General features: G+C 43.9%; 1 pseudogene; it reads left to right on the top strand.

The window, feature by feature from the left end:
- Positions 1 to 24,957, top strand: part of LOC105065436 (protein Shroom3-like) — a 45,156-nt pseudogene that overhangs the window by 5,763 nt on the left and 14,436 nt on the right.

The raw sequence follows: 24,957 nt of genomic DNA, 5'->3' as shown, positions 1-24,957 counted from the left end.
GAGTCATGTCTGCCTTTAATTCTATGGAGACTTGAAAAGGCGTTCAAAGATGTGTGTGCTTTGCATGGAGAGTCTCCCAGCTGCACCTCTCAGGAAGTGGAGTACATACGGGCAGGCAGAGGACCGGAGGGGTTTCCTTACATGGGAGGGAAGAGGGTTTTTAAAAATCCATCCGTCTTTTCCTTTACTGATCGATCAACGTGGAGCACTTAAAAATGTTTTATAAACCTTAGCAGGTCCTGAGGCTCAGCCTGAGGGCTGACTTGTCGAAATACATCCAGTAATCAATAAAGAATGAGAATTCACTGTGGCTGTTTCTGTGCCTCTGGAATGTATGCTCGCTCTTGTCCCTGTGCACATGGCCTTGTCCCTTGGCCAGGCCTTTCATGGTGCCCCCTGATCAGCCCTGGCTTGTCCCTGTACCCAGTCAAGTGTGGCTTCTTTCTGGACAAGTATGTCTCTGCCCCTGGGTAAAGTTTCCCCGGAAGCAAGCCCTCTTTCAACTCACCCTGCAGGGTCTAATGCAAACCCCAGTGTGAAATGAATGGGTCTGAGTAGAGAGAGAAATTGGAAGATGAATGAGATGCATCTCTTGTGTCAAGTTCACACAGTGTAGCCTGGGGCCCTACACTACCTACATACCCCTACCCCCCCACCCCACCCCAGCCCAGGAGGAGGACTGAACAGATCCCTCAAGGTTGGGGAAATCAAAGACCCTGCTCACTCACTCGGGAGACTAAGACCTTGGAGGTTACAGAGCAGCAGAAGTTAGCTTTTCCCTATTTATAAATAAGGATCTGGTGTAAATCAGATGTGAACTCCAGGAGAATTAAATTGCTCTGCACGGTCTGAATGTCAGAAAAACCAGGGGTCGATCATAGGCTGCTTATTCGTAGAAGTGCCTGATCACATATCTCACCTTTCTTGCTACTTTGGCATTTCTGTGAAATTAAGAAAGGGCCAACACGCTCAGAAACTGTCAGGACATTTGTGAATGACAGTGCAGTGGCTTCTTGGTGAGCCCAAATCCACTGGCTTGTCCTGCTTTATCAGGTGAGGCCTAGGGAGGCCTCCCAGCTCTTGGCCCCTGCCTCACAGTCTGAAGAGTCTGAAGTTGAATCTACATCCCTGTCAACACCTTAGGTTTTGACTCCAAACTCCACACTACTCATTTGCTAGTCTTTGGAAACCTTTCTAGCCTACAATCCCTTTCCCCCACCCCCACCCCCATTTTCCTTCCCATATGACAGTCCTGGCTGAAGAGGGGTGTTACTCTGGCCAGAATGAGCTGGAGGGCAGGGCCCCAGGCTGCACTGGGTGTCAGGGAGCTGCCCCTGTGTATTTGCTCCTGAGAGGATGTCCTGGGTTTCCCAGGGCCAGGACAAGAAGGAGCAGTGCTACGTGTCAGGGGACTCGATGTCTGTCCTCTGTTCAGATGGAGCTGGGTGAAGGCTTGGCTGAGCACTGACCCAAAAGGTGAGGTTTCTCCCTGGCCCTCTGTCTTTCTGCCCCTATAACACCTTGCCATGTGTGAAATCCACACTGAAATGGATTAATGAATATTAATTGGCCCTTATATGTGCCAGGTTGTGGTGGGGACTAGAGAGAAGACACTGATTCACCAGCCATTTATTATATGCCTCAGGCGATGCTGACCACAGAAGCTGCTTCCTCTAAGACCGGTGGTGAGTGTTCTTTCTCTTGAAATAAGACCTCAGCATTTCTAAGCTTCCTGTAGCTGCAAAGGAAATAAAGAAAGCTGTCTCTCGCTTTTTGACTCTACTTTTCTTCTATTCTTTGCAGGAAATTTGTCCTCAGCAGGGGCAAGGCCTTCAGGGAATTGGTATTTGGTGGGAAATTTTTTAGGATATTCAAGGGACAGGCTGTCTCACCAAGGCTCCATGCCCCTGGTCTTCTCAGATTAGCAGCTCCCTGGCCAGCTGGCTCCCTGTCTCTCCCCAGGCTCCTGCATGCCTGTCTGCCAGGCAGCTGATCAGGGGAAGCCTGAGGGATAGAGGAAAGAGCCTGAGCTAGGACTGGGGCTCAGTTCTGGCCCCCACACTTTCTAGATGCAGGGCCTGGGCAACATTTCTTCAAGAGAACCTAGCTCTCTAATTACAGGGCAGCATATGAATTCCTACTCGGGCTAAGATGATGGTTCCAAGTGTAAAAATAAACACAGAAAAGAGACTGCTCTGCAATTCATACAGGCTAGTCACCCCTGACAAAACTCACGAGGCAAATGACAAGCTGGGGGGAAAAATGGGAACATTGAGAGCAGAGAAATTAATAAATGCAGATATTGATGGATAGCATGCCCCAAAATGGAAGTGTTCTGATAAATGGGCAATATACATTTTTAAAAAGTCATTCTATTGCCAGTGGTTAGGTTCTTGTCGCAGAAAGAATTCAGAGACGAGACATGGAGGTTAAGAGAGTAAAGTGGGGATTTATCAAGGGATGGATGGTACATCCTCGAGGGGAGAGCGGGCAGGCTCATGTGAGTGGGCCCAGAGTTTCATTAGCAAGTTGGTTACATAGAGTGTGAAAATGAGTGGGCAGAGTATTCACTGGGGAGGGAAGGGTTTGGGGTCGTATCCCCTGATTTTCATCCCAGCTCCACCTTCCCAAAGGGAGGAGGGACTTTTGTCCTTATTTAGTCTGGATCCGAAGTGTCATGGTGTTGGTGCAAGATGGGTACTTCTGATCTGCAAGGCTAGTTTTATTGTAATGAGGGCATAATGAGCAAAAGGTTGCATTGGGACACTGGAGATTCCTGCCTTTTCCCACCTTTCTTTGTCCACCTCCAGGCTGCCCGTCACCCCAAAATGTGTGATTGCTTATCAGCCCAGAGGTTCCTGCTTTTCTTTGTCTGCTTGTTGTTTGCATGATGAATAGTTTCCTACATTTGGCTCTCCTTTTTTTGCCCAGTTCCTGCCATTTGGCCTGCACCCCCCTTTCTCTGCTCATAGCTATCTGCCTGCCCTAACAATTCTAAATTTAAAAACCAACACAACTTAAAATTGTGAAATACTGTATTTTACCTGTTGTACTGGATTAACAAATGAAAATATTTGTCATGTAGAGTCCAGTACTTAAGGATACGCATAGTAGAGCTTCGTTTATAATAGTAAAAATTAGAAAAAAAATTAATGAAAGTAGGATGGTTAATTATATGGATCTTCCAGTATATGAACTATTGTGCACCGACTTCACACAATGTCCTAAATTAATTGTATTCAGCATCTGAGCTAGAACTATTTAGCTAATTAAATCCCCTATTTTGCAGAAGAATTTGAGCAGCTAATTAGCCAGATCCAACTTCCTTCTTTCTCCATTTCACCAAATCTCTCCAGCTAATTATAAATGACTTTAAAGGCACACTGACATTGTTTAGATAAATCACGTGAAACTTCTGAACGCTCCTGGTCCTGGCTGGGGGTGGCCAAAGACGGTTGCCAAGAACTGACATCTTTGGGTTTTGGACAAAACACCCGACCAAAGGTGCCGCCCTCTCCCTTCCTACCCCCAGGAAGCCTGTCCCAGTTCCTAGAATGCACTTCACTTCTGGGAATCTCCCCTTATCTATGCATCTTTGCAGCAGCTCTTCTTGCTTTTCAGGCCCCCTTCCTGGAAGGTGGGGGAGAGGGGATGACAGCGAGGTAGGAGGCTGGAGGCCTGGTGCTCACACTTGAACTTGGTTCCAGGGAAGACATGATGGAGAACGGGAAGAAAGGTAAAAACTGACCCCTAAGAAACTCAGTTGTGGGGACTACGGGTTTTCAGGGCAACACATATGGGAGCTGGGAATGGTAAACACAACCCTGTAAGTCCATCTGAAAGTTCTGCTTTTGCATTCTGGGTCTGCCTGATAAGGTAATACAACGAATATAGAAAACCATTCCTGCTTAATTTCCTTAATTATATTAAAAGTGATTTATTGTTTACCTGAAATTCAGATTTAACTGGGGTTCTGTGTTTTATTTGACAGCTCTGCTTCCAGAGAGTCTAATGCATGCCAAAATTTGGGACGCACTGGCATAGAGACTTTGTCTAGGTCAAAAGCCCTGTTTGGGCTTTTTCAAAGGCATTTTCTGGCTCTTTCAATGACCAACTCCAAAAGTCTTATTTCTTTAGATCCCTCTCACTTTTATCTCTCTGGTGCTTTTATAACCAATGAGTCCATGTCCTACAGACTTCTCCTGAATCTGAGTGCTAGCTTATCCAAGTCAAACAAGCATCTGAATGTGGTTGTGTTTTCATCTTGTACCCACCAAAGGGGATTTGAAATACAGACACTACTGGGGAGAAGGATGGTGGTCCCATCAGAATTTGTAAGCCAAAGTGCTCTGCCCTCCTCTTCATCTCTGTCTTTAAGCAGCTCTGCCAGGTTGGATTAAGATTTGCTCTGATATTTGCACTGTTACCTGGAAGTATTACTATTTGTTCCTGTTAGGAAGTTAGATAGAAATGAGCACCGGGCAAGGGGAGAGGAAGGGGGAGGGAGCAATAATATTATGCCTGCACTCAGGATAGGGGCTTCAAAAACTTTTACTTTCTCTAAATGAAGGCCAGCAAAGAAGCCGGCTGCGGCTGCATAGTAGGGGGAAGGACCCGTCTTAACTTGACCCAATACTCATTGTAATGTAATTAACACTGCAGTTTGAGCCCCCTCCCATAGTTTCTCTGTGTGCATCACGGGCAAGAACAAGCACAAAAGAGATGGGTGTTCCTGAGCACAAGGAACGTAAGCCATCAATCAGCCTGAGCACACAAAGAAGCTGCGCTGTGGGTCAACCAGTCGGTCATGAAAACTAACCCCTAAGCCAGGATGTAAGAACAGGAAAAATAAAGGAGTGGCGCCGTTTTTCCCTCTCTTGGGTTGGCCCGCCCCCAGTTCTCGGGGGTGTGCTATATTTTACTGCATTTTCACTCTGCTAATGAAATCTTGTTAATATCACACCCTCTATCTCTCATTAAAAATTCCTCTTTTTCAGGTGACTAACAACAAAGGTAACTTTTATTCTCTATTTCCTGGTAACATTCCCATTGCGGCCTCCTCCCCAAAGGTTCTCCAAAAAGAGCAGGAGTGTCGGGCACATAGCCATCGTCCAGATTGCTCTTGTTATCAAAATGCACCAGACAATCCATGAAACACCACATTTCTGGAATGACAGAAATTGAAAAATTGCAGCCAAGAATTAAACTGTATTTTACTATCAAAGGGACACGTCATTGTGGAGGGACAGAGGTCTCAGATGTGCTGATCTGCACCGTGGACGCGGCCCAGTGCAAGGGATGTGCTAATAATCATCCTGGCCGCTTTGTGGGGTCAGAAGGCTCAGGAAGGGACCACGGTGCCTATTTGTGGAACTGAAAGGCATAGACAGTACAGTTAGTGACTATCAAACCCCTGATTCCTCTTGTGTTATGGTTCCTGGTCACCTTTGCAGTTATAGGCTTTAAGCTATGCTCAGGTATGTTAAGTGGTTCAAAATGGGGTCACCACGGCTAAGGAATTAACGAGTCATTAGTTATTATGAGCCACTCTCTAATTCCATAGTCCCCTGTTAAAGTTTCCAAAAACAACAAAGTGGAAGTTAACTTCCAGATATTACTATACTTCAAAATTGTGTTAATCAAACCCCACAGTTACTTCAAAGATATGTAATTAAAATGAGTAGAATACATGCCATTCACTGTCCATTTAGCAGGTGTCCTGTGCCTGCGTTGGGGGCTGCGCTGTGAGTGCCCACTGAGGCACCAGCCTCACAGAGCCCTCCATGCTCCTGCTCAGAGCCCACAGGCCTTGAGCCAGCTGAGGAGCAAGTGCGCTGCACCTAGATTGTGGAAAAGCCCAAGAAAGATGTCAAGAAAGCCACTGTGTCAGCCTCTGTCTTTAGATGAGGTGGTTAAGGAAAGCTGTCTGAGTATATTAGTCAGGATTCTCTAGAGAAACAGAAGTGATCATACATGGGTATATATGTGTAGATGAGATGAGAGGGGAAAAGAGGGGAGTTTTGAAGACTTGGCTCACATGATTGTGGGGGCTGGCCAGTTTGAGGTCTGCAAGGCAGGTTGGCAGGCTGGAGACCTAGGGAAGAGCTGACGTTGCAGCTTGAGTCCAAAGGCCCTCTGGAGTCAGAATTTTCTCTTCCTTGGGAGACCTCAGTCTTTTTCTAAAGACCTTCAACTGACTGGGTGAGGCCCTCCCACATTGTGGAGGATAATCTGCTTTACTCAAAGTCTACTGATCTATTATTTTTTTTTAATTGAAGTATAGTCAGTTACAATGTATCAGTTTCTGGTGTACAGCATGTTTCAGTCATACATATACATACATATATTTGTTTTCATATTCTTTTTCATTAAAGTTTATTACAAGATATTGAGTATACTTCCCTGTGCTCTACAGAAGAAAAATTTTTTTGTCTATTTCTTAATCTTTATTTATTTATTTATTTGTTTGTTTATTTATTTATTTATTTATTAATTATATAACTCATAGAATTATCTAGAATAATGTTTGGCCAAATATCTGAAGGCTGTGGCCCAGTCAAGTCAACACATGAAACTAACCATCACTCTGACCAGCTGAAAATACTGAAGCATGGCTTAGCCATGGGTAGAACATTCCAGAAAGGAGGGCAAGAGGCCCTGGCCTGGGCAGGGCTGTGTGCACCGAAGGGTTGCAAGAAAGAGAATTGCGAGGGGCGCTGGGAATGTCAGGCTGAGGCTGCATCACGCAGGGCCCTGAGGAGCAAGGCAGGGTTTTGAACTTATTCTGAGAGCAATGGAGAGAAAACTCCCAGAGGAAGGACAAACATGCGCAGTGACACGTGTCAACGCTGCATCTGAGGGGAACTTCCAGCTCCACGTGCCAAGTGTGAAACAGCGTGCCCTGCAGACCAAGCGCTCGCCTTGCTGAATGATGAGTGCCAGGTGCCAGCTGAAACAGGACAAATGACGTGAAAGACACAGAGCGGCCTTTTCCTCTAGCTTTCACTCCCAAAGGCTACTGGTACCCTGTAAGTCGCTGGTACCCTGACTCCCACCTTTCAACATTTTCTATTACAGACGTAGATCCCTATTTTACATTTTAAGTGCCATTGTATTGCACTGCGTTGTACTACAGACCCCTAACAGTGCTGAGCCTAATAAAGACCAGTCTTCATCTAGAACACAACTGGAGTATATGTTTTTTTAGTGACTGGGAAGTCCGTCTTTCTTTCATGATGACAATTTCTAGGCAGTTTTACAGTTTTCTTTGGAATGCTTCCTACAGCAGTTATCTGATTTCAAGCAGTCACCACTCAGCACTTTAAGCAGAGTGTGCAGTAACTGACTTTGGCTGTATCACAAAAGGAACACAGCTTAGTAATAAGAGGCCAGGCTTACGTAGTTACTGGGAGTCCCCCAAAGGACTGTAAAGCAACACTGTGAGAGTCCTTGAGAGAAAGAAGTCACGTGAAGAGGGACTGAATGTGAGAACCAGGCTCATCTGCTGGTGTGTGTGGGGTCTGCAGTCAGACAGGGCCTCCTTCATCAGGAACCAGCGGGCCTTCTGAGAGCTTTCTATTTCTAGCTCCTTTTACAAAACGCGTCTGAAGGCAGCTTGATTAGCAGGGAAGTACTTGAGGAAAAAAGCCAGTGGTTTAGTAAGTGGATGAGAGCCAGAGGCTAGTGCTCTCTGGGAGCTCCCCAGGCCTACAGCAGTTCCTTAAACTTCAATGCCTGCCCACCCCTGGCCCTGGGGGAGGGCGGGGCCTCTCTCAGTAGAGTTGCTAATGGCGGTGCTAAGAGTACTAGGCACAGCGCAAGACCACCTTCCCAGGAACACTTGGCTTCAGCCTCTTCTTTCTTCCCTGCTTATGGTGAAGCCCACCCAGCTCTGACAATGACCTTGGGAAAACAAAAACAAAACAGGACACTAACCTGTCATTTCCCAGGCAGTTTTGGATAACATTCCTGTTCGTTTCATGCACATTCTCCTCCTTGCTGTAACTGTGAGAAAAAGATGACTCCATCATGGTCTAAATTGGGCCCCATCACACTCAGCCTCCATGGGGTCCATGAAAGGCTGAGGATTGTTTCTCAGGACTGTTCTTAAAATTCAAGAGCTTTTTCTTCTCTATGAGCAGACATTTTTCTAGCAGAGGCTAACTGTATGGGTGGAAAGTTGAGATCCATCTCAGAATTTTTTTCTTTTTCAGGGCATAAAAGGAAAGAGAATTGACATGAAAAATTAAGAGACATGAGCCCACATCCTTCAACCAAATGTAATCTCCTTGCGGGCTTAATGGAGATAAATAAATGCTTTTGTTTCTACAGATTTACTTTCTATAGGAATTTGTTTTTGTGGAAGAGCTGAGTTCATCTGCTCCAGGTAATGCTTGCCCTGGTTCTGGGATCTGAGGATGGCAGGGGAGACAGGAAGCCAGGTACAAGGCCCTGAAGCAGGAGGGTGGGGAGCACAGGCACAGGTGGGCCCACGGGCTGTGTCCAGGCCAGCCTTGCTTCCTCAGTCTGCCTCTGCAGTTAGGAGCTCAGTGTGTGAAGGCAGGTGAGGCACAAACCAGAGGCTGGAGTTGTCCATGTGTGGGAGAGCCTGTGGGCACTGCCAAGCAAAACTTGCAGTGGAGAAAGCCAAGCAGCTAAGGACAACTTTACTCAAGGCTATTGCAATAGGGAGAGAATGAGCAAACGCATCCTGAACTCCACACCTCTGACACAAATTGCCACAGGGTTTTTTAGGTGTTGGCTGAAAGGGAGAGCAGAGGCACCTGTTTGTTATCTGGCTTTAACAAAGAAAAGTGACCTTCCCGTGTCTTTACGACAGGAGGGAGTTGTACAGCTCGGGGACCGGGCGCCTACCTTTTCATGGCAACTGGGACATGGGGGCGCTATCGCCTCTAATGTGACATTTCAGAGAGAGAGCTCCCAGGTCCTTGAGAAAGACATTCCTGGGTTATAAAACTGGCAGGAGACTTCCAAAAAAGATTTATTTATGTACATCTCAAAGGGGCGGAAAAGGAATTTTACAACTATTAGTTTTCTAAAGAAAATGCCTGATTATTTACAGTAGCCAAGACATGTAAACAACCCAAATGTCCATCGACAGATGACTGGATAAAGAAGATGTGGTATATGTATACAATGGAATACTACTCAGCCATAAAAAGAACAAAATAATGCCATTTGTAGCAACATGGATGGACCTGGAGAAGGTCATTCTAAGTGAAGTGAGCCGGAAAGTGAAAGAAAAATACTATATTATATCACATATGTGGAATCTAAAAAAAAAAAAAAGAGACAAATGAACTTATTTACAAAACAGAAACAGACTCACAGACATAGGAAACAAACTTACAGTTACCAGGGGGGAAAGGGTGAGAAGGGATAAATTGTGAGCTTGAGATTTGCTGATACTAATATCTATAAAATAAATAAACAACAAGTTCATACTGCATAGCATAAGGAACTATATTCAATATTTTGTATTAAGTTATGGTGAAGAAGAATATGAAAACAAATATATGTATGTTCATGTATGACTGAAGCATTATGCTGTACATTGTGAACTGACTATACTTCAATAAAAATATATAGGTACGAAAAAAAAGAAAAATGGGCATTGACCATCTGTTGGTTCCAAGGTGAGGAGTTGCCAGTGCTCAAAATACATTGGCAGGGATATGTGAGGAAGTTCCCAGAATATACTCTCAATTTTATGATCTTCAGAGTTCCAGAATATCCCTAAAAATCTGCTGTTGATACAGCCAAAGATGCACGTGGGTTTGTCTCACAGGCTGGGAGGAATGTTAACATCAATCGTGTCCATGAGCCCTTCACTTAGAAATTATGAGGAATGATGACACTGACTCTTCTCTTGACAGGCTGGTGTTTGTGGCTCTTCCACAGAAACAGTCAAAGGTGAGGCCAGTCGCCCACATGTCAATGTCCCAGGCATACCCAGGGCCTTCCCCAGGGTTTGCCTGGGATATGTGGGCCAAAGTGATGTCCTTACAGCTAAATCACCTCATCCATGGACATGGTCTGCCTCTCTATTAACTAACTGCTTTATGACTTTTCTAGACTTTTTAAATCATCTCCATAAATATCACATGCCTTCTTGGGTAGGTTAATTCCTAACACGCTTTAGCTAAAATACATGCTACAAATGCTAAAAAAAACAACAAAAATACAGTTGTATATTTGTGAAGAGGAACATTCATGATTTTATAAGTTAATGCTATGCCTGTAAACCTTTATAAAGCCTTCTAATAGTTTTAATAAGCTTACAGGTTGTTCTCTTGAGATTTATATGTAAACTATCATCTCACTTGCAATTAATGAGCGTTTTATCTTTTCTCATTCCAATCTTCATTTGGATTGCAATTTTAATTTCTTTTTAATGTCTTACAACATGGAGTAATACTCCAAGAATTACGGTAAACAATAGTACTAATAGCAGGCATAATTGCCCTATTTCCTACCTGAAGTAAATTGACGTAAAATTTCCAAATTAATTATGTATTTTTTGTTGCATTTTTAAAAATTTAGTCTTTATCCAGTTAAGGAAAGCCCTTGTATTTTTATTTCCTGATACTAGGTGGTGCTAGGTGGCCAGCTACACTGCTGCAGGTCTTGTTGGCGACACTTCTGGTGTTGTTACCAGAGAGTAAGTTCTTGTCTCATTGCAGAAAGAGTTCAGAGATGAGCCATGGTGGTCGAGAAAGCAAAGCGAGGATTTATTAAGTGGCAGTGTACTCTCAGAAGGGAGAGCGGTCAGTCTCAGATGAGTACCTACCTGAGTTCCTTTGGCAAGCTGGGCATACGGAGTGCAAAAATGACTGGGCGGAATATTCATTGAGATGGGAGGGGTTTGAGGTCGTATTTCCTGATTTTTTTCATCCCAGTTTCCCCTTCTCGAGGGGAGGAGGGATTTTTGTCCTTATTTGGTCTTGATCAGAAGTGTCATGATGTCCGTCGTACACGATGGGTATTTCTTATCTGCAAGACTAATTTTACGGAATGAGGGCACAACAAACAAAAGCTTGCATTCAGATGCGAGAGATTCCTGCCTTTTCCCACCTTTCTTTGTGTGCTGCTAGGACCCCTGTCCCCACAAGATACATGGTTTTCCGTGAGCTGGGAGGTTCCTGCTTTTCTTTGTTTGCCCCAATGACCCCTGCTGTTCACAAGATATATGGCTTCCTGCCACATGGCTCGTTCATATCTAGCTAACTGCCTGCTTTAACAGCGTGACTTTGGCTGACTTCCTGTCTGGCCTCCTCTCCTTCCTGACTTCTTGCAAAACCTCATTTCTCTGGCCTTCCCATTGACTTTGCTTGCTACCAACATCCTTCAATACGTTTCTGTAAGATAGTCAGGGCCACTTACTATTACTTGCACCAAAAAACTTGACTACCAGAAGGCACGAGGTGCAGAAAACAAACTATTAGAAAAATGTGGGGAATGTAGAATTAGCTACCTGACTTAGTAATTATGAAATGTAATAAAAACCATTTCTTCTTGGTCTTAGATCATCAGAATCTATTCCCACACACATTCTGGTGATTTTGCTGATTGAAAAACAGTTTGTTTTCTATTTCAGGGGTTGACTTCACAGTTGATCCCCTGGACACGTGGAGCTTTAAGTGTAGTTACAGAGCATCACACAGTCAGCGTAACCTGCAAGGACTGGGGTGCAAGGAGCAACTGATTTCCCCTTTCAGCGGAACTCACTCAGGCAAGAAGGTTTCAGGGTCTTCGTGCAAGGTAGGACTTGGACAAGCAAGGAAGACTCCAAGGGAAGGAGAAAGCAGGGTTCAGAGTAGTCCAGATATTTTGGATTCTCTAATATATTCCCATTCTAATTCTTAGACTTCCAATCAATGCCCTCACTTTGACAGAGTGATAATGTGATATTGTGAATTCAACTGACTTTGCATCTCAGCATGCTGTAGGATCAAACTGTAACACAGTTTTAGAAGGACCCTGGAATGTACTTTATGCCTTAATCTTAAAATTTAAGATACTTAAGTTTCTTGTTATCTTTCTTCAAGCTGTTCAATGCCATATCAGCTCCCTAAATACTAAGTGAATTTTACAAATAAAGTGACAAATATGGCACTATTTATCTATGGGTGTTGCTGCGATTTATTCTACAACTGGACTTGTGGGTCACAGAATCTGAGGCAGAATCATAACAAAACTAGGCAGAGGATGGACTGCAACCAGAGGTCTGGAGGTCAGTACCATCATTGGTGAGGCATTGGCTTACTTCCTAGGGAGATGGAGTGAATGTGTGTTCACATATATAAGGGGCAAACAGAAGCTTGCTATTTCACTTGATTCTGGGGGGACAGATGTGAAGCAAGTGTTGCCACTGTCATCTTCCCCACCTCCAGCGCACTGCAGACACTGCCTTTCTCCCCACCCCAGCCCTGTGGGCCCTGCCTGCCTCTTCTAACCCCACAGAGCAGATAAGCCGTTATCTCGGGGCCCTGTCTAGACTCCTGACAGCAGAATCCAAAGGCATAATAAAGTGAATGTTGTTTTATAACATTGACTTTAGGGTTTGTTTTGTGGCAATCTATGACAAGGAGAAAGAGAAGCGAGGTATTGGGGTGACTCACAGAGGAGATGGTGAGTGTTTATAATCTTGTTTCTTGTCAGTTAAAATTGTTTCTGTGGAGGAAGTGGCAATACCAAGAATGAATGTGAGAAACCAGGACTCATTCCTGGTATATTGCATTAAATGGCAGATAATTTGAGCATGATCTGAAGCTGTGAAAGGAGTAACTCGGTCGAGCTAGTGATGAGTGAGGACAGTGGCCATGGTGCAGACGTCGGGGAAGCCATCCCAGAGCAGTGCGGGGAGTCTGAGGCCATTGACAGCCGTCCACAGAAACACTGGCGTGGATGTCAAGGCTGCCTTGAAGAGCGTAACAGTACTGGTTTCTAGAACGCAAAGAGCTCTGAGCTCGGGACAAAGAGGAAGCTCCCTTTATGGAGAACCATAGAACTTGATTATTTTTTTCCAGAATATTTATCCTTCATTTACTTTTCCAAATGAGAAAAGAAAACTTCTAGAGAATATTTATTGGTTTTAATAATTTTGCTCTTTGGAAATTCAGCAGCGAGTTTCTAGGGGGAAGGAAAGGTACGTGCCTGAAAGGGCTCTTCTCTTGTTAAAAAGTGTGAGTAGAGGATTACCCAGAACGCTCTGTTTTACATTTTTCCCTGTGGCTTTCATTGCAGCTGGGCCTTTCTCAGCAGGTTCCATAATTATACGAATGTCTTAGCCTTTCCCGTGTTTCATTGTTCATCTGTTACTCACCCGGAGCACCTCAGGCCTGTTCAGCTGCAGAGATGGCTTGTTCCATGCACTGGCTGCAGATTAATTTTCGACTTGGCTCTTTTGTGTGTCCTAGGAAAAATGAAGTGGAAAGCAGCATTTTATGCTGTGATTCTCCTCGCTTGCAGACCTGACTCTTACCCTTTGTTGTACGGATGTGGGAGCCTGCAGACCGTTCAACCCTTGCTTCCCTAGCCGTACTTGCTCGCAGACTGGAGGCCCCATCACTGAAAGCAATCTTGCCTGCTTGAAGTGTTTCATTTACTGCCATTGCTTCCTTTAGTTTCTTTCCCGTCCTCTGGGCCTCACTGCCCATGGCACCATCGACTTCTCCTACTTAGTCATTCCATAATAAAAGGCTCAGCCAAACCATTTCAGAGTCCCAATTTCCAACCACAATTTTTGCTTATATGTAGCTTTAGAAAAGGCCATACAGAACTTCCAGCTGTATATCCTCAGTGATGTATAAGGGGGAATAATTCAGTGATGTGGGATGGATAAAAATCACTAACTCTTGACAAACAGCAACTAATAGCAACTTTTAAATGGTCAATTATTTGTCCACTTAATTGTCTTTGAGAAGAGTTCAGAAATTCAAATGCTCAGGGGTTAACCACATAGTGTAAATGTGGAGGGGCTGGGTTATGTGAAACAATAGAAGTGAAGTGTTACACATCTATAGATAGTTCTGCCACGTTTTATTGAACTAACCTTTTATTTAGAAAAATTTTGCATTCACTTGCAGTCGTTGAGCATTAACAGAGATCCTGAGTACCCTCCACCAGTTTCCCCCGAGATACTAATGTCTTACGAAGCTACAGGACAATATCACAACCAGGATGCTGAGATGGACACAGCCAAGATGCAGAGCACCTCCACCACTGCAAGGTCCCCCTGTGGAGCCCTTGTCCTCCCTTCCCCACCCCTCCCCCTGGGCCATCACTGATCGTCACTACTCTGTTCTCCGTCTCTATAATTTTGTCATCTCAAGAATGATGTATAAATGGAAGCATGTGGTAATGCAACTTTTGGGGGTTGGCTTTTTCCCCCACTTAGTATAACTCCTTTGTAATTTGTTGCCATGGTTCTCTTAACTGCTGAGTATTATTCCATGATATGGAGATACAGGAGTCTGTGTGACTATTCACCCACTGAAGGGCATCTGGGTCGTTTCTAGTTTTAGCTATTATTAATAAAGCTGCTCTGAACATTTGCATACAGGTGATTGTGTGAATATAAGCCTACATTTCTCTGGGATAAATACCCCAAAATTTACTTGCTTGGTTGTACAGTAATTGCAAGTCTAGCTTTGTAAAAACTACCAAACTGTTTTCCAGTGTGATTATACACATTTACATTCCCACTGTTACTGAGTCCAAATTCATTCTGCTCGCCACACGACAGGCCTATAAATTGGGAGACGAGGTGCTGGGGCAAGGAATAGCGACTTTATTCAGAAATCCAGCAGACCGAGAAGATGGCACACTAATGTCTTGGAGAAACATTTTCTCCAAGTCAGAATTCAGGCTTCTTTTATACTAAAAGGGGAGGGTTGTGGTTGGTTGTTGCAAACTTCATGATGCAGAAATTCTTTGTTCTTGCAGCTGTCCATGTGGGTCAGCTCATGGTGCCCATGTAATACCTCTAACAAAACCATCTGCCTTTACCAAGACTTCCTCATTCCTCCTTGCTGCAAACAGGCGAGGAGACAGCTGGGAGCTTCAAGACACCGAGGGCGACAGGGTCTGGTGGAGCACATAGAACCTAAAATTCCTTCTCTTCTTCATTGGTACTGAAAATTTTACTTCTATACAGAGTGGTCACTCAAGTGAGATTCCCCTGGTTTGGGCCCCAAATCTGTATCTTTGGCAAGCATCAAGGTCATTCTTATCCTCTTCTAAGTTTGAGAAACAGTGTCTTCTATTATGTGTGCATCCATCACTCCTCTGTAACAAGGTAGGTTCTCAGGGAGATGGACTTTTAGGCCTTGAGAGTGTTACTTAGAGTCATTTAGTGCACACACCGTGGCCTTGTGAGTCCAAGATTAACGGCAGCCACCAACGTTCAGCTGGAATATTCATGAGCATTCAGAGAAGAGGTGCGTGTGTTCTTTTTTTTTTAACTTAAGTAGAGTCAGGTTACAATGTTGTGTCAATTTCTGGTGTACATCATAGTGTCTCAGTCATACATATACAAACATATATTCCTTTTCATATTCTCTTTCATTACAGGTGATTACGATGTGCATGTGTTCTTAAATTGCACATGTCCTCTTTGTCTCATAGAATCTAACTTTGTGCTTCTTCCGTCCTTACCATGTTATGCACATTCTTTGAGGGAGGGATATAACAGGTTTTGTTAATACTAGAAATGGCATGCTATTTAAAAAAGCATTTCAATGATTGTTTGTGTGAGATACTCTCAAATATCCTAATCAGGAACCCTTCTGCCCCATACCTTAGGAATAGATTCCCAAACGAGAAGTGAATGGTTTCTTGAAGTCCTAACCAGCCAAAAGCACCAATAAAACCTGCTTCACCCAGACCAGGGCTACACTGTGGTCAGTTTCAACCACAGGTAGTTTTCACTGTGTCCACCCAGGAAGGGGCCCCTGAAACATCACCGATTCCACCTGACCTCAAGTTTGCACACCTGGGTAAGAGAAGCAGCCTATTGGCGATCCCATTGTGGCAGGGCAAAACTGAGGACCCAGTGCTCCTAATGTTAAGCCTTGAGAGATTTTGGGTTGCTTTCTCCCTTTTTCAATTGCACAAATATTCACATAAGGATTTACTTGAAGATGGAACTCAAACAGGCCACAGAATGGGCTTGTTCAAAGATCTGTGTGTGCGGTGGAGAGGCCTGGACCCTGTGTCAACAGGACCGTCTCCAGACAAATTCTTTAGTCCTCGGGAATAATGGTCCGCCTTGTCCGGGTGCCTGCCCTCCTGCCTCTCCTCATGAAGGAAAGGAAGATGCAGCAGCAGTCTGGTTTCCGGTGATGATACTATGGATTTCCCCTCATAGTCCACGTCCCTCAGATCATGCAGAAAGTGTGTGTGTTTATAACGGCTTCAACAACAAAGGCACACATACGAGGACTTCAGGGCCTGTCAGAACCCATTTTCTGGGCTTCGGGTCAGTAGGCAGCATACGTGACATGGTGTGCGGTGGCCCATTCCAGGGCCCAGCCTGGAGGTGGCATCCACCTCTGGTGCTGGTCCTTGACCCGCACTGTCCCATATGGTAGCTGGTGGCCGTGTGTCGCTAGCTGATTGGCACTGTGGTTGGCTGAATTTGAGACGTAAAGGCAAAATACACACCAGGCATGAAAAAAAATAATAATAAAGTATCACATTAAAATGCTCTATGTGAATTATATGTCAAAAACAACAATATTTTGGTATATATTGGGATAAATATAGTTCATCTATTTCTTTTTAGTTTCCTAAGCGGTGAGTAGAAAATTTTAAATTACACAGGTGATTTGTGTTCTATTTCTGCTGGATGTGCTGCCAAGTCACACAGCTTCCTCTGTCTCCTCACTCAGGGCTCAGGAAATCACCTCTGCTGATAATGCCTCCTGACCACCTGTCTCCTTGTCCTGATATATTTGTGTTCACAGCTCTTACCTCACCTGGCTTCACGTTTGTTATCTTGTCTCTCCCTTTAAAATGAAAGCATGTAAAGACAGGGACATTGAGGGACGTTGAATTCACAGAACTGGGAATAACGTGTGGCCCCAGTAGTCGCCCCATAAGCACTTGCTGAATGAGTGAATGTGTGCACCAGGACAACTACCTAAGAGAAAGTTGCAGTTGAGCTGATGACCCAGTGCTATAGTTGATAAACAATTAATTGAACATATATTAATTTTGGAATTAAAGTGTTTTCTTCTATTTTTTTCACACTTCAGACACTTTCACAGGCCCTGGAAAGGCTCATAGCTCTTGGCACAGGCCCTCGTGGCTAGTGACCCATTGGACGCTATTTCTGTCTTGCTCATTTTGCTTCTTTGGTTCTTTGTGCCCAATGGATATAAGCAATCTGACCCATGGCCATGGATGGGAAAACTATGTATTTAAAACCAAAAGCTGGAGATAAGAATGCGGAATGGCTGCCATTGATCTCTGCACCTTGACAATCGTGACTCATGATCAGGAGGCAGATCCACCAGTGAGGTAATGTTACAGAAACCTGAATCCCATCGAGAGACCAAGCGACACTCAGAGGGTTGGAGAACTCAGGTTTATCACGACGGCAGGCCCACAGGAGTTAACACTCCAAGCTCTGGACCCCGTCTGTAGGTTTACACAGGCTTTTATAGGATTTTATGTTTCAATCAAATTTGTGCCATATGCAAATGAGGTGTTAGAAATGGACCAATCAGGAATGAACTTTGGGGAACCAATGGAATTTTAGGGGTAAGTTTTGTTTTCCTAGAAGCAAGCCCTTTTACAGAAGCACAAAAGTGGGAAGGGAGTGGCCCTGCTTGGGATGTCTTGCTGGTCCCTTTGTGGGTTTTGCCCCTTTAGTAACAAGAGAGGCTGCCTCAATTCCTCTCACCACTTGCCTGTGCTTGGTTAATTTCACATCTATGTTCTCCTACTCTGGGGTTAAAATGCTAAGATATGACAGCTTCCCAGGGAGAGTCCTGGAGGCATGGGTGAATTCCTGGAGAGGTTCCCACTTTAGTGGAAAGGGTTAAAGATAAGCCGGTGGGAAGACCAGGGATCCTGCAGTGCCCTTGGCCTCTGCCTGCCAGCACCCTGGCCTGCGAGGGGGATCAGGACGTGAAATACCATCTGGACCTCAGTGCCCATCAGGAAAATTCATTGAGTGTCATCACTCCCTCCTTGTCTGCATTTGAGGCCCATTAGCCCCATCAAACTAGTGCTGCATCTATCCCATGTGCCAAGAGGAATACTCACACTGTGGTGCCAACAGTCTCTTAAACATATGAAGTATTTTAAATTTTTACTATTCCATATAGATTTCTCTGTTGGATGTGTTTAAACATTTTAAAAAAACAAAAACCCAACCCTTTAAAGAAATCCAAGAAATAAATGAGCAGTGTGATACAAAGATGAGTCAGTAACTCAAACCTCAATCCTTCTGAGATGACACGTGCCCTGCACTCAGAAGGGTGTCTAAGCTGGCATGCCGTGCCTGTCAGCTGGTGCAATTGTCAGGTTTTCTCATTATGAGGATGCCTGCTAAAATGTCCGTATTTGCCACTCGATGTTGTCCACTCTGAACCTCACCCTACTCTCAAGAAAATTTTGCTTAGCAGTCAGCCAAGTGGACAATCCCAACTGCCTTAGTGTAATATGAACTGAAGCCTTTCCGTTAAAAATTTTCCAGTTTTATTGAGATATAATTGATGTTCAGCACTGTCTAGGTTTGTGTAATGCATAATGACTTGACTTACGTATACTGTGAAATGACTACCACAGTAAGTTTAGTTAACATCTATCATCTCATATAGATACCAAAAAATAGAAAACAATTGTTTTTCTCCTTGTGATGAGAATTTTCTCAACAATTTTCCTATATACCATACAGCGGTGTTAGCTATAGTCATCACATTGTACATTACAACCCTAGTACTTATAACTTGGAGTTTGTACCCTTTGATCATCTTCATTCAATTCCTCCTCCCCCAAATCCCACTAGTAACCACAAATCTGATCTCTTTTTCTATGAATTTGGTGGGTTTTATCTTTTCCTTTTTAGATTCCACATATAAGTGAGATCATACACTCTTTGTCCTTCTCTGTCTATTTCACTTAGCATTATGCCCTCAAGGTCTATTCATGTTGTCACAAAAGGCAGCATTCCTTCTTTTTTATGGCTGAGTAATATTCCATTATATAAATGTACCACATATTCTTAATCTATTCATCCATCAATGGTCCTTTAGATTGCTTCCATGTCTTGGCTACTGTAAATAATGCTGCAATGAACATGGAGTACAGATATTTCTTTGACACAGTATTTTTGAAACCTTTCCATTTTAATTGCCACTTTGAGTCTCCTGTCCAGTTTTTCTATTTTAAGAGTAATATAAATAGGAGCCCACTGTCTAAATCCCAGAGCAGATCTAAAACTCTCATGTCTTGGAAGGGTCTGAGATTCTAATAAGCCTTGGAAAGTTGCTCTTGTCATTCATTTGACAAATATCCACTTCATGTGGTTCTGATTTCTCTCCCTCTTTTCCAAATGTCTTTGCTAAGCTTAAGCATGTTTTTAGAGTCAGTCATATCAAATATTATGACAATCGGCAAGGGATGACTTATAAAAGAAACACATACTTTGTTCTCTCCGTCACAGGTCAGCACATTTTTTCCATTAAGGGCCAGATGGTAAGTATCTTAGGCTTTGCAAACCTGTCTTGTGGCTACTCAGCTCTGCACCTGAGGCAGGAAAGCAACCACAGACCATTTATAAATGAGTGGCTTTTATAAGTGAATTTATAAATGACCATGGCTGTGTTCCAATGGAACTTTATCCTGGACATTTATAACTGACACTGAAATTTGAATTTCACATAATTTTCATGTGTCACTGAACAGTCATCTTTTTTTTCCCTAACCATTTAAAAATATAAAAACAATTCTTAGCTCATGGGCTGCATGAAAAGAGGCGGTGAGTTACAATTTGCTGCTTTCTGCTCTAAAGTGCCAATAATTCTGACCAATAATTAGTATGAATAGTTTTGCTGTTGCTGTTAACAGTTACCAAGTGCCCACAGTGGCTAAATGACAGAGAACGGGCCTCAACTCTGAGAAAATTTCCTCTCAACAAAACTAGACAAATAGAGAAATAGAAATTTTGTTTAAAAAAAATCTGTTTCCACCTGTTCCAATTATGTTTGTCTGCTGCCTGCTTCCCTGTTTTGTTTATACTCAGCAGCTCTGAGCCAGGTTTGAAACTGAGAGAGCTATGATTTGTCAGTTTGACGTATTTTAGAAGAGCTAAATGTGTAATAAAATCATTTTGAAAGAAAAGTGTCTGGGAGAACTATTTTGTAGCAAAAGTTAAAAATTCAATGAAAAAATTCAATAAAAAGCTTTTTAGAGAAATAGAAGGTGAAGACAGTTCCAGGAACTGCGATCATTATTTAAAATAAGCTCTTCATTCTTAGCGCTGCTACCAATGCGAAGCTTACCTTGATAAAGATTTATGGGAGATGAATCCACACTTTACAGATAGTTTCAGTATTGCTACTGGCAACCTGAAATGAATGGAACTATCATTTTGATAATTTTTAATGAAGTATGTGACAGCTTCTGCCAAAGGGAATGAGGGTCTTCGTGTTATAACACACACTTTCTTTTTGAGATCTAATTCTGAAGGAGATGCTTGTTTTGGAATTTGACGCCCAGGAGACAGGCAGCAGGGAGAATATAATCTCCTCCATCCTCATTTCCAGTGGGCAGAAAAGCAAGAGCTGAGATGCTGGGCTGCAGTCTTGCTTCCCAGTGAAGTGGGTATCCTACAGTGGGATGTGATTGAAGGGGCAAAACCCACAGAGGGACCAGCAAGACCTCCCAGGCAGAGCCACTGCCTTCCTGCTTTTGTGCTTCTGTAAAACGGCTTGCTTCTAGGAAAACAAAACTTACTCCTAAAACACCATTGGTTCCCCAACGCTCACTCCTGACTGGTCCATTTCTAACACCTCATTTGCATATGGCACGAAGTTCATCGAAACCTAAAACCCTATAAAAGCCTGTGTAAAACTTGCAGGTCAGGGTCCAGAGCTTGGAGTGTTAACTCCTCTGGGCCCGCCAGCATAATAAACCTGAGTTCTCCAACCCTCCGAGTGTTGCTTGGTCTCTCGATGGGATTCAGGCTGCTGTAACATGGTAGCTTCACAGGCTTGAACTCACCCCTCTGCAAGGTTTTCCTCTGGGGCTCATAGACTGGCCCCTTTCCTTTCAGGAGTGGGGCTGCCCTGGTGGTGGGTGGTCTGTGAAGGTAAACCTGCCCTGTCTGTTGCTCTCACCACACCAATGGCAAGATGTCAAGCTAGAAAATCACCACTGCAAGGTCTGAACTGAAATTTCTCACAAGAAGGTGTTGTTTCAGCACCAGGACGCATCCAAACGCCGTGGAACAGGGGTGAAAAGGCTGGTGAGATGCCAACCAGTACAGCGGTCCCAGCACTAACCACTCACCAGAACTTCTGGGTCGACTAACTGTGGGTCAAAGTGAAATTTTATGGCCTTAATTAAACCACACTTTTTCCCCTTTTTATAGAAAGTACTGGGACTTCCATGAAGATTCTGTTGGATTAGGAAAAGGTTTTATGGGAAGGTGAGACACAGACATTCAGGAAATTTCCTCCTAGGGGGAAATTACTTATAGAGAAGGTCTTTGGTGTATTGCTGGAGGGCTGATCCCAGAATTCTCTGTCATTTTGATCAAGTAGTTTTGAAGGCTTGACATCACTGTGATGTGCAAAGAGGGTGTCTGTTGGCTTCTCAGGTGGTGTTCCCCTTGGAATTGGCTCCCTGATAGAGTCTCTACTCCAGGGTGGCATCCACAATTATTTTCCATGTACTATAAACTCAAGTTAACCAAACCCTTGAGAGACTGATGTATAAACCCAAATGCCAGTGTATTATTTTCCAGTGGGTAAAAGATAGAACTCAGTTCTGCTCTTCAGCACATCCTCCCCTCAATAAGGAAACTGAACATCTTAAGGAGGCTGTTTAGGTTGGATAAGAGGTGTGTGAGAGACACCTGGCTGGTATCGTGCCTGACGGCAGTCTTACAAAACACCTGTGAATTGGAAGCTGAGATGTATCCATCACTCCTATATGTGAATCTCAAGTGCCTGTTGGCAGAGGAGCTTCCCTCTGCATGTGGCTGAAACACCGAGAAGTCCTGACTTTGTAGGGCCCTTGGGTCTACGGCACTCACAGACTGTTTCTCTAATTAATACTGACTCTTCAGACAAGAGTGAATTCAGCTTCCCTGAGTGACAGCCACATTTTAGTCCTATCCATCTGTTTCTCCTCCTTGGTATTGACATCCCTTGGTGATACCTGCATATTCTGAAATCCCTCCAGCTATGCAATTATAGACAATCTCTAGCTTGTGTGGAAAATTGATCTCATTTACCTGTATCTTTACTCATTGTATTTTGGAAGTTGGTTCTTCTCAGAAAATTTGTTGATTTATTTTTGCTAAATTGCTGCTTTTCTTTCAGTTTTTTTTTTTTTCAGGGACATAATATCAGTCTAAAAATAAGTCCTAGGAGGGAATGTCTGTATTCAGTTGGGGCTAAATTAGGGAGGGGACAGACGTGAAAAGAAGGAAGGGAAAGAAAAAGAAAGAAAGAAGGTCAGCATTGTAATCATAGCCTTCCACCTGACCATCGGGAAACTTACTTATGTAAAGTGGGTCATACACAGTGGAAAACACTTCTGTTCCAACCTATGGAATATTCAGTGTTCAGACTCAAGCTTAGGGCCTAGGTTCAGCAAAAATAATGCTGCATCAGCTCTCTGCAACTTGTGCACACTTCTGATTCCCACTAGAATGTCCATCTTGATTATTTCCAACCTGCCAGTGAAGCCTACCTCTACTTCTTGTATTATTCTGAGGGTTAATTTTAGTACCAATACTTTTTTTTTAATGTTTGTAATGTTTTTATTTTATGTTTGATTCACAAGGACTCATGAACACAGATGGTGAACAGAGGCAATCTCTCGGGTTTTGGCGCCATCCTGAACCAAAAAGGGATCCTGCAAGAGGTCAGTACCCCTCCAGTCAATTTTGTTCATGGTTTTGTGTACAAAGGTGCTAGGACAAATATCTGGGTGTCATCTTCTTGTCACCCTAGAGGTCAGAACAAATTTCAGTCGTGTCTCATGGCATTGCCATATGAGCAATTATTAAAATCAGGGCCTTAACCTACAAATGGGAAACAAGACAAACAAAAATGGTTGTGAGAAACATATGAACTTTGAATAGTCTCTCATTAGTATTTGATGACTTTATACCAAGCCATATATTGTTAACTTATCAGTCCCTCTTTTTTCCCCCTTTTCAGTTTTATTAGGTAGAATTATTGCAGTTTGACTGCACATACACATTATATTGCATGTAAATACATATATACAGTATAGCGCCCATTTATTTTAGTTTATATATGTAATTTTAGTACCAATTCTTGATCTCCTATCCTCTGGACAGTAAAGTAGGTATTATCATTATTCAGTTGTCTATTTGTGCTTTTGAGGCCACAGAAATTCAGTATTGTTTCAAGTATCTAATCCCTTTGCGCCATCATTTGTGAACCTTGTCTCCCAGCGACTTTTATAAAAAACACGCTTTACCTGGTCTTTTCTGTCAGCACCAGCTGGGCAGGTCCTACTTTCTAATGCACTTACATACTTTTATTTCAAGTATGCCTCCTGTAGGTGGCGAAGTGCCATAACTGAGCAGGACCCTGCGGGGCTTCCAGGGTCAGACCCCTCCTCCGTGTCCTCTGCCGTAGCTCCTCTCTGAAGCACCAGATAATAGTATCTCAAGTATATTTCCTGAGTGTTTTGGATGCTAAAAACCACCACCAAAGGGAAGAAATTAACTACTTGATGACTGTGAGCATGTAAGGATGGATAAGGTTGACAGACCTGTTACAACAACAGGGAATTGTGCACGAGCTGATCATGCACCCTGCCATCCCCCCACTCACCTGCCTTTAAATATGCTTGTTGAAACCTTTCAGGGAGTTCGGGGTTTTCTTGGGCATGAGCCACCTCGTCCTCCTTGCTCAGCCCTGCAATAAACCTTACTCTGCTCCAAATTCTGATGTTTCAATTTGTTTGGCTTCACTGTGCATTGAGCACGTGCACCTGCATTCAGTCAGAGTACTGGATTAAAAAAAAAAAAAAAAAAAAACTTGTGGGGAGAGGTTATAGCTCCGTGGTAGAGTGTGCGCTTAGCATGCATGAGGTCCTGGGTTCAGTCTCCAGTACCTCCTCCAAGTATAATTAAATAAATAACCTGATTACTTCCCCCTCATGAAGCAAAATATTAAAAAAAAAGTAGAGCAGGGCTCAGCAAACGTTAAAAATAATAATAATAATACTTTTTTAAAAGAATAAAAAAGGAGAAATCTGGTCCCAGGCGACAGAAGCCTCTCCCACTGGGAGTGGCTGATTCAGCGGTAGGTGGCGCCGTGGAGCCCAGGCTCCGCAGCCTCCTAGCTGGTCCTTGCTCTTTCGGCCAGAAGGCCCGTCCTCCCAGGCTGCAGGCAGGTACGAGAGTCCTCGCAGGCTCCTGCTGGAGGGACAGCGGGGGCTCTGCGGGGCCGGCACAGGTCCCCCTAGACCTCTGCGGTCAAAGCCCGTGGTGGGTGTGCAGAGGCTTAGCATAGCCCCGGCCTGGCGCTGGGATCAGGCTCAGTGCCACGAGGTCGCATGCCGGGGAGCGGAGCGCAGTCCTTCCCCGGAGGACGACAGCACGTCCTACTCCTGGAAGGACGAGAAGGGCATGCTGGCCAGCAAGTAACAGATTATACTAAAACCGGCCTGGAAGTTCCTGGCACCGCCTCCCACAGCCCAGCAAGGTCATTTCAG

This window comes from Camelus bactrianus, chromosome 31 (assembly GCF_048773025.1).
Source record: "Camelus bactrianus isolate YW-2024 breed Bactrian camel chromosome 31, ASM4877302v1, whole genome shotgun sequence".
NCBI lineage: Eukaryota > Metazoa > Chordata > Mammalia > Artiodactyla > Camelidae > Camelus > Camelus bactrianus.
The sequence above is the reverse complement of the archived record's forward strand: the minus strand, read 5'-3'. Positions and strand labels throughout refer to the sequence as shown.